We start from the raw sequence: 15,515 nt of genomic DNA, 5'->3' as shown, positions 1-15,515 counted from the left end.
TATTGTGTGAAATACATGTTGCCATATCGTGAGCAATTTTTATTCAAAACCATAGCTGCCAAGGTTTCAGATTGCTATGTGTGACATTTTCATAATATCAGTATAATTATGAGTGACATTCAACGACTATGAGTGATGCTTCCTGTGAGAAAAATCAAGCAGTGAAGATGAGGGAAACATAAAAATTTCAGAAATTTCACCCATTTGAGCAACAAGAAACTCTAAGAAGATCTTAAAACTGCTGAGAAATTTCTAGAAATGGAAGGGCACTGTGGGACCCGACTGTACCAAATATGATGTAAGAGGCCTCAGTGCGGATGATCTCAGCCAACTGCTAATAAATTATCATAATTAATCAGTCACAACAGCTGATTTGCAGAGAGAGATTGAGAAGCTGCAAACACAAAAGTAAATTAAATTACCAGTGACTATGACACTTACTAGATTAAAACGAACAAAGTTTTGCCCGTGTGCCTAGCAAAATGCACTTTACAACAGAGTTCAAATGAGCATTAGTGCGTGATGGATATGTTAAAGAATGTATATAACTGGCAAACATATTAACCTACTGCTACTTATGGGACAAACAACATTTCGAAACTCGAAATGAGTTGAATCAGCACAGTTTGCACTCCATTGAGTCATTCATAAGAAGACTTAATTTCCATGTTTTCTGTTCTTAAGAATAAATACATAGATTTAACTTCCTATCTGCTGTTATGCGCACACAAAAGACAGTAAAAAAACGTCAGCCTTAACCACTAGTAACCATGATAAAAATACTTGCAGCTGACTTTGCAATGAAGGCGCATACTCGGCTAATGACTTCTAAATACTTCCAGGAATAATTCAACACATTTCATGACCCTCACGACCGCTTGGCATTCACTTGAGCTCAACTTTGTAAATATGTATTCTGTACATGTATTAACCTAATGTTGCCACCTTTCATTTTTTTTTAATTATCCTGATTGTGTATGTAATTTGTAAGTGTGTAAATCTCCTTATGTAACTTACTTGGTGCTATTGTAAAGCGCTCTGACACCTTTGGGTAAAGTCTGCACTTCGGAAATGAGTGGTACCTGCTCTCAGAGTGATGATGCCCCCGCTCGGACACAACCCCAGGAGACGGCCACGCAAGGAGCTGCACAGCAGCATGGGTAGGCAGGAGGGCGAACACATTCACTCCCGCGCCGGGCCGGCTTTAGCGCTGGTGGCGCCCAGTGCGACAATACGTTTTGGCGCTCCCACACCACATGAATGCCTCCTCGGAATCATCTACTACTACCAGGCATGAGTGCCCCGCATTCCTGCAATCATATGTTTTTGCTAAACACAGCCCCTCCCTTAAGGTCGGCGCCACCTCCACAGGTCAGCCGCCAGTGCCGCTGCACCAGTCGCACTGCCCTAAAGCTGGTCCTGCTCCCGCGCTGGAGGGCATAAGCAATTTCTGGAGACCCGCCCGGGCAGCCAGGGGAAATTGAAAACAAATATCTCCCCATAGCCTGCGTTGACCTGGACCTGAAATTCAGACACCAGCAAACACAAATCCGAAGGGAGACGAGTTCAGGTACAATTGGGGTGTCCGGCAATCTGAGGGATATTATTTTATATTTATTAAAATCAGTGCAGACCTGACTATCGGCCAGTAGCACTGACTGCACAGCCTCTCTGTTGCGCACCAGAAGACTCACACAGCAGCGCCCGAGTGGCAGACTGTAAGGGCCGCAGGGCAGCTCTGGGGGTGACTCACTCCAGGGCTCACAATGCGCCTGCCATCCCTTCTGAGCTGCAGCCCCGGGGACGGCTGTCCAGCCTGTCCCTCATTCCGCAGAGCACTCGGATACCGCGCTGCTGTAATCACATGCAGCTCAGATGGCCGAGGCCACCCTGCGTCACCCCTCACAGCACGGAGGTGATCACGGCGCTCAAAATGCACGTTAAATATTTTAATATGGTAATGCAGACCACCAAATTAGAATGTGTTAATCTAACGCCTGATGCGGGGTACTTGGCAAGACGTAGTGAAAGATGGAAGTTATGTGCCGAGCTGCAGAAGGCAGGCAGTGTGGTTTACGGTGGGCAGTCTAATGCTTCTGGTGCTGGGTTTTGGCATTGCCATCACCTGCTTCACCCCTCCTCGCCTGGGGCTAAACTGAATTCAGAAAATCTGAGCAGCTGATTTGGGTGAGGGCCTGCAAATGGGCCTTAAATTAAGCGACACAATAAAGATGGGCTAAAACAGGCCTAAAGGGAGATGTTGGACTGCAAGCTGCTCAAAAAGTGACAGTCAGCTGCCAGTAGCTCGTGATGACTGACTGGAGATCCCTGATTTAACGTATCGGAACCAGCACGAATTCCAGACCAAAACAAATCTGCAGTCTAAACCACAGTTATTTCTCTTGGATGGTTAATAATATACCGTTTTAATAAAATGAATGCCTTGAACTTAAGATCTGGAGCAGTAGTGATTTGAAAACAATAAAGCCAAAATTGTGCTTCTTAAATCTGAGACTGAAATGTTGCAGGTTCAACAGTGTAGCTCCATGAAGTGGCACACCTGCAGTAAAGGCTATATCCAAAAATGGCAGTAATATTTATATTTCGCTAAATTCTTTCCACGCCATTCATGGTATATAGTTAAATACCGCGCCTGTGACGATGCTGCTGCTTTCATTTCTACAATACACTGGCTAGCACCAAGCCCCAACACGAAACACCGGAAATAGTGTCGTGCTCGGTCTAACAAGCTACTTACCATGCAATTTCCCAGAGTCCTCTGCGCGTTTCAGGGAAACGTTTGGCTCCGGAGAGCTGATTGACATTGCAGATATAACGCTAAGACATTCATTATTTTGACTGCCATAAGTCAAATGTGCTGTCACACTGTACATGGTTCCCTTGCTCTCCCTAACATGAGGTGCTGCGACGTGGTGGAAAGCAATTAATACAATGTACTTCACAATGCGCAGTGGCAGTATTGTACCAATATAATTAAAAAATGCGCAGTGGCAGTATTGTACCAATTAATACAATATATTTATCAATGCGCAGTGGTGTAGCCAATGAGGCTAAACCGAGGCGCTATTATTGTCTATGGAAAACTTTACCCAATACCCTGCTGTGGTGGTTTGAAAAATAGTCGTTATTGTAGTTTGTGAAAGTCTGTAAGAAGATTGAATCATTTAGTAAATAAAATAATTGATTTAGTTGCGTAATTGAGGGTTTACCGATCACAAATTGAATGGAGATTGCTTTTGTATGTCTATTTAATTACTAATAGCCTTTTAGATTTTCTCTGGCAGATTTGATACTCCTGCAGTAATGTCGGGATAGTTTTTTAATGAACAGTTTTCATATTTCTTGTATTTCTTAGTCTTTGTCCCCCCCCCCCTCCCCTTTGCTCACCGGATCTCTTCTTACTACAGAGCATTCCAAGACTCACCAGCACCTTTGGCAGCCAGGGGGCATCCCCTACCTCACTGAGGGCCAGATGTAGGTAAATTCAATTCAGTGAGTCCTTAATAGTGATTTTTACTGAATTGCTATTAAGGACTCGCTAAATTGAATGTAGGTAGGAATCGCAAAAATATTTGCTATTCCTTAATATTCCTTAATTGCGAATCTCAAATGGCGATTCGCAATCAAGGAATACCATCCCATACCATCCCATTCATTCCTATGGACCAATAGGCCCATAGGAATGAATAGAATTTGCGCCCGCACTTTGCGAGTAACCAATAGGCACTTGCAAATTGCAGGCGCAATTTCAAGGGTTCCAAAAGGACACCCTGTTGCACCCCTGAAATGTGCATGTGTGCACATGTGGCGCACATACATGCCCTAAGGGCATGAATATTGGCACATGGCACTTTAAAAAAAAAAAAAAAGTGCTTTTTTTGGGAAATCGCTAGTTACCACCAACTTGAAGTTGGTGGTAATTAGCGATTCCTTAAGGCTAAAGTGCACTTTCTTTTGTGCTACTTACATTGCATTTAAGGAATCGCAATTTGCGATTCCTTAAATGAAATCGCAAAATAGGGCATCGCAATTTTTGCGATTCCCTATTTTGCCAGTAGGTTTAATCTTACCTACATTGCTCACAGCCAAATTGCAATCACATAGGCTGAAATTCTGCGAATTTCGGGGTTTGCGATCTCTATTAGGCTTCCTACATCTGGCCCTGAAAATCAAGCCCCTGTCGCAAAAGTGACCTTTGACACGGCACAGCAGTGGTTGGTACCATTTGAAAATGGCAGGGCAGAAAGAGCAAAGTTGTAATGCACTGAGAGAGCAAGTGAAACAAGTGACCCTAACTCTTGAAAGGTAAGTTTGGCGAGCGAAGATAGGGATTGTTTCTCCCACAAAGCGTACTATTGTGCTGTGTGTAGTCTATTCCCAGCCCAGTATAGGAAATAAGCAAACAATGCACAGCGCTGCTTACGCACGTGCTTGCCACCTATACTTGTAAATACTATAGAAACACTGCACTTCCTCTCATGCTGTAACACCGAGGGGCAGATTTACAAGCCCCCTGCACCACCACTGCGTCACTTTTTGTGACGTACCGGTGGGGCATGGGGCTCCTCCATATTTACAGGGAGAGGAAAAGCCACCCTGCGTGACTTTTCCTCTCCTCGTAAATATGGCCCCTTCACACGCAGCACTGTGCGTGGAAGAGGCGTTCCATGGGTGTTGCTGTGGGTGTTCCCACGCAACACCCTTGGAACAAGACACATCTCCAGAAATCGTAAATCTGGAGATGCATGTGAATGGTACGCCACCCTAGAGGTAGCGTAGCGAGGCGCAACAATGAGAAATGTTTTCATTTCTCCTCGTTTTTTCCTCTTTTAATGCGTGCTGCGTTCTACAGCACACATTATAGGAGGAAAAAGCCTCTTGTGATTGTTTTTGTGCAGGAAGGTGTCCCTTCCTGCACAAAACAATCTCCCCACGACGCAGGCATCCTTGCACCATGATGCAAAGGTGCCTGCGCCAGCGCATGGCTGCAGTTTGTGTGCCAGCACAGGGGAAGCACAGAGATGCGACATATTCTTGTAAATATGTCGCATCTCTGTGCTTTCCAAACTAACGCAGCACGTCGCAGCAAAATGACTTGCTGCACCGCGCTGCATTACTTTGTTGTAAATCTGCCCCCAAGATCATGGAGAGCTGATGACAAACATGCATGCACTTAATTGTATTTTGATACAATAAAAAATCTGTTGCAGCCGTCCAGAAGGAGGCGCTATTTGACGACAGTGCTTCACCACAACTGCATTACCGATCTTAATAAAGCACCTGCTATGGTGTCATTTAGTGGATTTTTTTGAGCGTCCTAAACGACCAGCTGCGCCACAACGATGCCACTGCATGCAGCATGTCATCTTTGAAAAATTGAAGAGACGAGAAACAGCTGCATTCTGACAGAGTCCCTACAAAAAAATGTTTATATGCTTGGAGTCTGAGGAAAGTTTTGTTTCTAGTACGTTCGTAATGAGGCTTAAAAGAAAGGGTATCAGATAAAAATAGTTTGTTTGGCAACATTGGAAATACTTTGTGTTATTAACACACTGGCAGCACGCACACGGGTGGCAGTGGCTAGTACTACTTACTGGTCTTGAGTTTTGCAGCACTGTAGGCAGCATGACTGGAGTTGGTGACTATGCAAGGCAGCAGGCTCAGGCCTGGAGCCACCCCCCAATGGCAATCATTTGGGTTTTCCGCTCGCTTTCAGTCCAGGCTGCTGGGTGTCCTCATTGCGTCCCCACTGTCCTGGTGGCTGCAGCAACTGCTATGTAATAATCTAGCCTGCACACCTTCGGATTCCTAAATTAAGCAAAAGTTAGTGAATTTGAATATTGTGTTGGGAGCATCCCAGTGATCAGTTGAGCCCACAACTGAATGTAAATCTGCTTTGTAGAGGCCTAGTTGAGACTAGGTCTCGCCGGGAGCTCACCCCATTGTCCCTAAGGTTTCAAACACTTTTGTGATTAATCAAAGTTTGTAACAATCCAACTGTTTACAAATAAAACGAGGTCAAAATTATTTTCAGAGGTTAGACTTTTTTAGTAAACCTTTATGTATGCAAGTGCAAGCATATTGTATAAATGCGTATAGTCATAAGCACAAAATTACACTTAGAAATCAAATCATTCTGTTGTATATCATTCTACAACAATCAATTGATAAACAGAAATAATAACATTTTTAACATTTTCCCAATGCATTTCGGGTCATGTCCGACCCTTCTTCAGGGGAATATAAATGTAGAAGCGAATCCAATTTAGGTTATCTGTACCATTCACATCAGTTCCGTATTAGGGCACTGACTAATGCTGAAATCCGCACAAGAAGAATCGTGGCAGGTCACCGATAATAAACTAATCCCATTTATGGTCGTGGCTACGCGGGTAATTACGTCCTCGGCTTCTCGATTGGGGAATCTGGATAGATAGTGCCAGCTTGCTTCTTTCGCGTACCTCGACCTCTGACCTCCTAATTACTTCCGGTGCAGCAACTGGTCATCGTCACGGTCAGTCATGACTCCATGATGACTCTCTCCCTGGTCCTGGGCTCAGCAATAATGAATTTGTCGGCCACAAGATCATAATATTACAGCTGCGTGGGTGGCTCGGTGTGAGCAGCAGGCAGTACTGCAAGCTGAGCGCCAAGTTTGCGGCAGGTGCCCCAGCCTGCAAACCAGTAGCCTGCTGCCTTTCTCACAAACTTCCCGCTCTGGCAGCCATTGGGACATGACGTCAGGCTCTGCTGTTTGACTCTGGGAGCCACACCGCACTGCAGGAACTAATCAATACATTGTAGTGAGCCTGCCAGAGCTGTAGCTCAGCTGTGCAGCAAGCGCCCCAAGCCTGCGGGAGCAGCACACACAGGCCATTGGCGGCGCACTGCCAGCTGCCACACACTCTGGTGCATATGTAAAAGGAAGTGGCAGAGTGGCGTTAGTAGTCAAGGCTTAACGCCTCACTTCGCCACTTCAGAAACGCAAGGCTGCACCATATTTACAAGGATGCAGGTTCAACAGTGTAGCTCCGCAAAGTGGTACACCTGCAGTAAAGGCTATATCGAAAAATGGCAGTAATATTTATATTTCGCTAAATTATTTCCACGCCATTCATGGTATATAGTTAAATACCGTGTCTGTGACGATGCTGCTGCTTCCATTTCTATAATGGTACACTAGTTCCGGTGTTTCATGTTGGGGCTAGCACCAAGCCCCAACATGCATCTCCGGAACTAGTGTCGTGCTCGGTCTAACAAGCTACTTACCATGCAATTTCTCAGAGTCCTCTGCGCGTCTCAGGGTAACGTGTGGATCCGGAGAGCTGATCGACATTGCAAATATAACGCTACGACATTCATTATTTTGATTATTATAGTTCAGCCTTGCTTTTCCCCCTGTGCTGGTGCTACACTTCGCAGTGTAGCACCAACTCAGGCCTCCTTGCACCATACTGCAAGGGTGTCTGCGTGCAGGGGAGGATTGTTTATGTGTAGGAAGGTGACCCTTCCTGCGCATAAACAATCCTGAAATGCCATTTTGTCACTTCTATGTGTGCTGCTTAATGTAACACACATGGAAGTTACAAAATGTCATTTTTGTTCTAAGGATTGTTTATGCACAGGAAGAGTCACATTCCTACACATAAACAATCCAAGTTGTTTTGCTTTTTCCATTTTTGCTGCACAAGGCAGCACATGTGGAAAAAGCAAAAACGCTGAGAAATAAAGCATTTCTCCTTGTTTTGCCAACTTAAGACCAGGGGGAATATTATCAAGAGTGGTGCTAAAATTATCACTGCTTTATCGGCAGGAAACTGCTGCTAAAGTGGCGATAAGGGGCTTGATAATATGCCCTAGAGAATCCCCATAGAAGCCCTGGTTAGATTTCTAACCTGGGTTTCTATTGGAATTCTATAGAGCATATTATCAAGCCCATTATCGCCACTTTAGCGGCAGTTTCCTGACGATAAAGTGGTGATAATTTTATCGCCTGTCTTGATAATATGGCCCCAGGTTTTTCCTGGTCTTAATTCTGGGGCTGCCTCCTAATTACACTGCCCTTGTAAATAAAAAACAATGGATTTTGAGGTGGAACGCCCACCGCAACACACACTTATTTACAAGGCAGCGTTAAACCACGTTAAGTGGCTTAACTCTGCCTTGCAAATAAGGCGAAGCCCCTATTGCCAGGGAAACGTCACTAAAAGTGAAGTTTCCCATGTTGATAAGGGCATGTACATATGCTCCACAGTTTTGCAAAACTTTAGTGACAGCTGAGACACATGCATTTTCGTGACAATGCATTCCAGTGTGATGATGCAGAACACCACACTGAAATGCGTTACTCCAACCTTGGATGGGTGGTATTTGGCACGTCAACAAAAGGGTATACAAATCACAAACAAATCAAGTGAGATACCAGCCGGGGACTTGTCTGGAGAAAAATGTCTTGTTCAAGGGGAAAATGTCTCACTGGAAGACATTTTCTACACAGCTTTTTTTGGGTGAGACATTTTCTACACGGACTCTGGTGAATGGCATACAAAATTTCAAGCTGGACAGAATGGTGAACATTATGTGCAACACGAAATTCAGAAATGACTCAAGATTACGCCAATGTAACAAAACTTTTGCACAGGCCTACTTTCTAACTGACCCGTAAGATTGTATATAATATCGATCTTCTTAACGTTTCATTCAGCTTTCACTTTCAATCAGGTTTTTAGGTCTCGGCTAGAAACGCGCGAAGCGCGTTCTCGCCAGAGAACTATAGCTGTCGGCTCAGCTGACCAACGAGTGGAAAGTGGAGACAAGATCTGGCCACGCGCAGCACTTTGTCATAGGATAACGTTGCACGCGTGAACTTCTGCTGTTTTCAGCATGGCAGAAAGAATCGGATCACGCCGCGCGCCTCGGGAGGAGTTCACGTGACTGACTTTGGAATGCAGGGGGAGTCTGCAGATGGGCGCGCAGGGCTGACAAACAGGCAGGCTTTATTTCAGGAAGCAGCGGTATTTAACTTGTTACAATGGCATCCGCCGCACACACCATTCGCGGGACCATGCCTGTCTGGGAGTTCCTTCCTGCATAGCCGGTGACATTGCATGTTTAATTCAAGACCACACCTCTTTGAGAGACAATCGCGAACATCTCTGCCCCGCTCTGACTACCTCCCTCCTTTTCCCCCTCTCCGTGATCTGGGAACGCTGCTCGGAGTCATGGTTCGGTTACACTCACCGTGTCTTACAGCCGGAAAGTGAAACAGTGAGAAGACTTATAGACGAGAACGGGTTCATTCTTAAGTGTGAAATGACAGGGGGTAAACAGTTTGTTTACTAATTTTGTTTATGGGGACGCACATGTGGAATGTATGCTGCTGTTATGCACACAATACCCGAGACAGTGTTTTGGTTGGCAGTGCGCTTGCCTGTCGCAGATGTAGGAATTTGTAATCTCGCGGATACCAATCTGCATGTAGGAAGCAGGCTTCATTCCAGGAGTTTCTGTGAGCACGCTTCAGCTGCGAGGCAGCCAGTGTTTTTAATGGATTGTTTATTTGTTGCTCTTTAGCTTGCCTGCTCAAGGAGGTTACCTATGTTCAGTCAGACCGTGTGGAGAAATGTAGTGATTGTTGTGCAAGTACGCAATCCACATGGAGCACTGTTTCTGCTTTCTACGCTCGCACCGAGTGCATAGTAGAGGATGGTATCTAGTATTGCCTGTCATTTAGTTCTTCTGTCCTCTTCTGCAAGTTCGATTTTGCTTATTCCTGTTTTGTTCTGCTCCAGTGTGCTCATATCAGAATCCTAATGTCATTTTTTCTTCTGCACACTGCAAAGTGTGGATTCTGCTAGTAAGACCCTGCTTGCAGATAATCATGTGTGCTGAGCCGATCTGGTAGCAGCGGGGAGACCAAATTAATGTCATAGTTTGTCGAGCTCCAGGAGGTCCAGGTTAAGGAAAATCTCGTTTTGAGATAATACCATCGGAAAATTGCTTCTCCCACATCCACTAAAATTATAATAACAGTATAAGGCGATTATTTATTCCTGTTGAGGTAAATTTAATAAAACGCCACACGGGCTTGACACAAAATTCGACTGTTCACTTCTATAACATCTAGTGGCACAGTGATGAGATTCCTGAGAGCGATCTGAGAAAGACACAGTTAGTGATCTCAATTTGCTTTGAGTGATAGTGACACAGAGGAGGAATTAAATTACGCACCTAAGAGCACACAGAGTGTCAAGCATTGAGCTGTAACTTGACCTTTGTGGCAAACACATATTCATGAGAAATGCATTTTAATAGAGATTGTTAAGCTCAGCAAGATGCATTCTGACTAGACCAACTAGAGGCTGCAGCTGCTGCAACATGTTTTTAGGGGATGTTTATAGGACACAGTTAATGCAGGGCACAGAAGTATGTTTCTTGAGCAAATAACTCTTATCTGGAGTTAGTGAAAACATATGAATATGTTTTGTGTGCAGCCCAAAAATAGGCTCATGAAGGGCATTTAAAGGTTATAAAGGGGGCCAAAATCCCTTGTGGCTTTATGAACCTCATCATCCAGTGTTGGTTAAATGACCAGGTTGGAGCCCAACTATTAACCGACAACTTGGGCTGGGTTGAAGCAAACCTTACCCAAAAGAAAAATACCATAGACGCATAAAGCAGCAGAGCCGGCCCGGAGCAGCCCGCACCGCACTAGGGGTGAGGGACCCCGCCACCGCTCCCCCCGGAGCAGAGCACTCCGGACAGAGCCGCAGCCTCCAGGATCACACGGGCAGGCCCTTGTGCTGGGCGCTGCCCGCCACCAGCTTCTGCATTCCCCTGGTCAAACCGCAGCTCACATTAGGCCCGTCTTTGGATCCCACCCTAACAGGTCCCCCTCAGACCCCTGGGATAACAACTGTCTTTGGCACTGCCCTGTAGCCCGCCTTTGCCCTCTTCTGTCAACTGTCACTGCCTCCTGTCCCGTTACTTCTCTCTGATCACCTGCCCCTACTCTCTGTGACCCCCTTCTCTACGTCTCTCTGTCCGATGTTATCTCTTCCTGCCTTTCCCCTCTTCTCTTTAATCTGACTCTATCATCTCCCTGCCCCTACCCACCCACCTCGCTCATTTATAAGATCTTTATTCGTACTGTTTGCACACTCTGATATATGTATTTCCTTATTTAGTATCTTCAGTTTTCCTTTCCTTCTAACGCTCTTTCTTCTCTTTACCGTGCTTTTACAACTCGCTGCCCCTCTCACCCCTACTCTCAGGAGCTCCGATGTTACCTGTGGCGTTTCTTCTCTCTGTCACTGCCTCCTTGTTGGGGCTCAGACATTAGACCCCTCTAATAGGGTGCGCCCAAGCAGCGGTCTGATGTCACATGGGCAGAGGTGATGCCGACCCAGGGCCTCACGATAGTGCACTGCTCACTACACTGTGAGCCTGCTCTCTCAGCATCACAGTTTGAGAGATAACTTAGTGTTCGCAATATCTCAGTCCCCACACGCTCGCGCTTTGTGGTCGTGCACACTTTTTCACGCACGCTGCCACCTACTATCAGTGGTTAAAATTGAATTACAGAAATGTAGATACACACTGTCCCATGGTACCTGTGAGCTATTGAGAAGGGCTGGCGCTCTCCAATTAAAAGCATTGAACGCCCACTAAAAAGTTTAGGCACTCTCAGTTTCAAGTGCTGTAAGAAGTGCAGGCACTCGCTTTAAATCAGCATGCTTATAACAAGAAAGACTAAAACTCTATATTACTGCCAACTTAGATAAGCATAAGCAACAGCTAACCATTCACAAACAATGTTTATATACCAATTGCAAATAAAATAAAAAAATTAATGCAAAGCATTGTCATTTACAATGCCAGTAACTCAAACTTTAATGCTGCGAGACCTATTGCATTGCAAATGCTTGTTGTAAAAGTTTATCGCCATAGTAGACTCTTAACATGCATGGAATTAAGCTAGATGTTAAAAAAGGTTTAGTTTAAAAACCATTTAGCTGTTTGTCTTATGTCATTTTTTTCAACATTTGATATACAAATATAAACTAGGCCTGGGCACCATTTCTGTTAAGCTATCGTAATTACCCACAATTGTGGTAATTTCGCTATACATTTGTTATTGTACTGTATTGTATAGCGTTTACTACCCCTGATGAGGCATCAAAGCGCTTTTTCGGCGAGCAGCACCCCACTCCGGGCCCCATAGAGGATTAGTGTTGAATTAGTATAGTAAAACATGCAAGTACATTTTAAGTGGTGGATAGGTTAGTCAGTTATTTGGATTTGGAATGATAGCAGAAGGATAGAGGGGGAAAAAAGGTTTGTATTTATATAGCACTTGTTACCCCTGATTGGGTGTTGAAGCAAGCTACTCCGGAAGCCCATAAAGGATTGGTGGTGAATTAATATGGTGAAATATGAAAGTAATTTCAGTGGTGGATATTAGTCAGTTATTTGGAGTGAGAAGGAAAGTGGAGGGATAAAAGGGGAAGAAAGGTTTGCATTCATATAGCACTTGTTACCCATGATGGGAGTTGAAGCGCTTTTCTGGCGAGTAGCACGCTACTCCGGAACCCATAAAGGATTAGTGTTGAAAATTAGTATAGTAAAACATAAAGTAATTTGAGTAGTGGATATGTTACTCAGTTATTTGGGTAGAGAAGGGTAGGTGGGCGGATAGAAGAGGGAAAGAGGTTTGTATTTATATAGCGCTTGCTACCCCTGATGGTGTTATGTGGTGCAAGTAGCACAGTACTCTGGAACCCATAAGTATTAGTGTTGAATTAGTATGGGGAAACATGAAAGTAATTTTAGTGGTGGATATGTTAGTCAGTTATTTGGATTGAGAAGGGTTGGGGAGGGGTAGAAAAGGGAAAAAGGTTTGCATTTATATAGCGCTTGTAACCCTGATGGGGTGTTGAGACGCTTTATTGGCAAGTAGCACACTACTCTGAAACCCATAAAGGATTGGTGGTGAATTAGTATAGTTGAATATGGAATTTGAGAATTGAACATGTTAGTCTGTGAATTTCGATTGAAGAGGATAGTGGAGGATAAAAGAGTGAAGGTTTGTTTTAAGGTCTTAGCAGTAGGAGGAGGCTTTTGGATGAGTAAAAAGGAGTTTTGGAGGGGAGGAGTCAGAGGGAAGAGTTTAGAGAGGTTTGTTTTAGGGGCTCAGTATAGTAAAAAGAGGTGTCAGATGATGCAAGGAGGGGTAGAGTAGGAGAGAGTCTAGAAAAAGATATTTTGGGGATCATAGTGGTGGTCTGGGGTTTGGGATAAATGAGAGAGTGGATGTAGAGGATATATTGATAAATGTATAGGATGAGAGATAGGGTAGTGCATTGGAAAGAGTAGTAGAAAGAAGTTTGAGATGAGTCAGAAGGTTGGGCTAGAAGATATATTGAGAGAAGTATAGGCTGAGAAATAGGGTAGTGCATTGGAAATGCTAAATTAGAAAAAAAGTGATAAATATATAGATCCATAAGTACATTGAATGTATATGTATACATAAAGGAGGTAAGTATATATAGATTAAAGATATTGATAGAGGCACAGGATGAGAAATAGGGTAGTGCATTGGATATGCTTTTTCAGGAGAAAAGTAACAGATACACAGATCCAAGTACATGGAAGGTACATAGATGCACAATGGCAGTAAGTACATGTAGACCAAAGATGTTTTTTATTTATTATTATTATAATTTTTTCTTCTCTCAACAATATAATTATTCTACATGTTTATACAAAGCAATACACAAAGATAGGTACATATCTATAGTGAAAACAAAAACTTATATATAGAGGGCTATGCTGTAAATTTCTGTTCTGATGGATACTTCTGCCTGTGGATTCCTCACCTTTTGAATACCCCCTGCGCCAGCATTCTGTGGGAAATTCTTTCCTAGCTCTTCCCACGCAGATGAGGACGTCACAATGGACCTGCTCCGCACGAGGCACCGCTTGACGTCACTGGAGCCACAAAAGGACCTCGTCGGTGTGCTGACACCAGTTCCCTTTTTTCCGAGCCATCAACGCTAACGTTTTTTTCTAGGGCTCTCCATTTTCATCGAGAAAACCTTTGTATCTCTTTGTTTTCAGAATGGCTACTTCTAGGAAAACAGGGTTCAAACCTTGTAGAGAGTGTGGTGGGCATATGTCCATTTCAGACCCACACAATGACTGCCTTCGGTGCCTGTCTTCGGACCACGACATCGAGGAGTGCCGAAGTTGCAGAAAGATGAATCCGAAGGCGATCAAAGAACGTGAGGCCAAGTTATTTATGGCCAAATCCAAAAAGGAGAAGAGAGGTAGGAAGAGGGCGAAGTCTTCGTCTTCACACACTTCGAGGTCGAAGAAACACAGGAAGTCCAAGAGAAGACATACCTTGTCATCATTCTTCGAAGACAAGGGTTTCCAGATCGACGTCGAGGTCGCCTGCACCAGCTGAAGGACCTCGAAGGAAGAACTTCATTTCTCCATCTCCTTCACCTCAAGCGACGCAAGTAGCTTCTCCAACATCGCGTCACCAGCTTCGGATGCTTCTTCGCAGCATGAAGATTCTCAGGCTCCAGCGACGTCACCGGCACCTGCTGAGTCCTCTCCAGTACGTGAGCCTTCACCTGTGCAGACGCCATCCCCGGCTCCGGAGGCTTCTGTTCGGCCTCAGGTGACTCCCCTTCAGGAAGGTATGGATCCTTATCCTCCTTTTCCTGCTCCTGGGACTGATTCTTCGCATTTTCTAAATGCAATGTTTGGCATGTTTGCCACAGCCTCGACTCCATCCGGCTTGCCTTCTGGCCTCGTGTGTCCTTTGGCTTTCAACCTGGGTGTTCCTCAGTTTTATCCCCAGGCTCTGTTCATGCGATTTATACCGTCGACTCCGGCTTGGCATTTCCCAGCGCCGAGATCTTCTACTCCGGCTTCTCGGACTCCTTCAGCTGCTGAGTGGGCTCCTCCTCGAGTACAATCGACGTTGAGGTTCGAGGGCGAGGTTCCTCCATCAATGCCGTTGACATCGTCTCCCGCTCCGCGTATGGCTCCACCAACGCCTTTGCCAAGACAGCGCTCCAGGAGAGAGGCACAGAGGTTAATCGAGGAGGAGGAGTATTTAGGAGACCAGGAGGAAGGTGAAATTGTGGATTCTCTGGATAAAGTTGAAGGCCTTCAGGAACCTAGTGGCCATGATACATCCCCTGAGTATATCCTGCCATCTGCTAGTGGAGGTGTTGTTCAAGACATTGCACGATACCATGTGGTGATAAGGAAGGCGGCTGATTTATTGCGCCTTAAACTTCCCTCAGCGGAGGTTAAGTCAAACATCCTTACAGAGGTTTTAAATAATCCATCTTCAACTTCTGAGCCATTGCTTCCTTTTGCAGAAGCTTTAATAGATCCAATTTTGGAGGTTTGGCAGAAGCCTTTATCGGCTCCGGCTGTATCTCGATCTATCTCAAGGAGGTACAGACCTGCGCCTG

The 15,515-nt window shown here is 44.9% G+C and overlaps 1 non-coding gene across 1 annotated transcript; it reads left to right on the top strand.

Annotated features, from left to right (window-relative positions):
* Window positions 1-3,042: 3,042 nt before the first annotated feature.
* On the top strand, window positions 3,043-3,176 carry LOC147717454 (U4 spliceosomal RNA). The gene has a single exon (XR_015296313.1). It is a non-coding gene; the product is annotated as a U4 spliceosomal RNA (small nuclear RNA).
* The last annotated feature ends 12,339 nt before the right edge of the window (window positions 3,177-15,515 follow it).

This window comes from Lissotriton vulgaris, chromosome 5 (genome assembly GCF_964263255.1).
Source record: "Lissotriton vulgaris chromosome 5, aLisVul1.2, whole genome shotgun sequence".
Taxonomy (NCBI): Eukaryota; Metazoa; Chordata; class Amphibia; order Caudata; family Salamandridae; genus Lissotriton; species Lissotriton vulgaris.
This window is presented reverse-complemented; position numbering and strand designations above follow the sequence as displayed.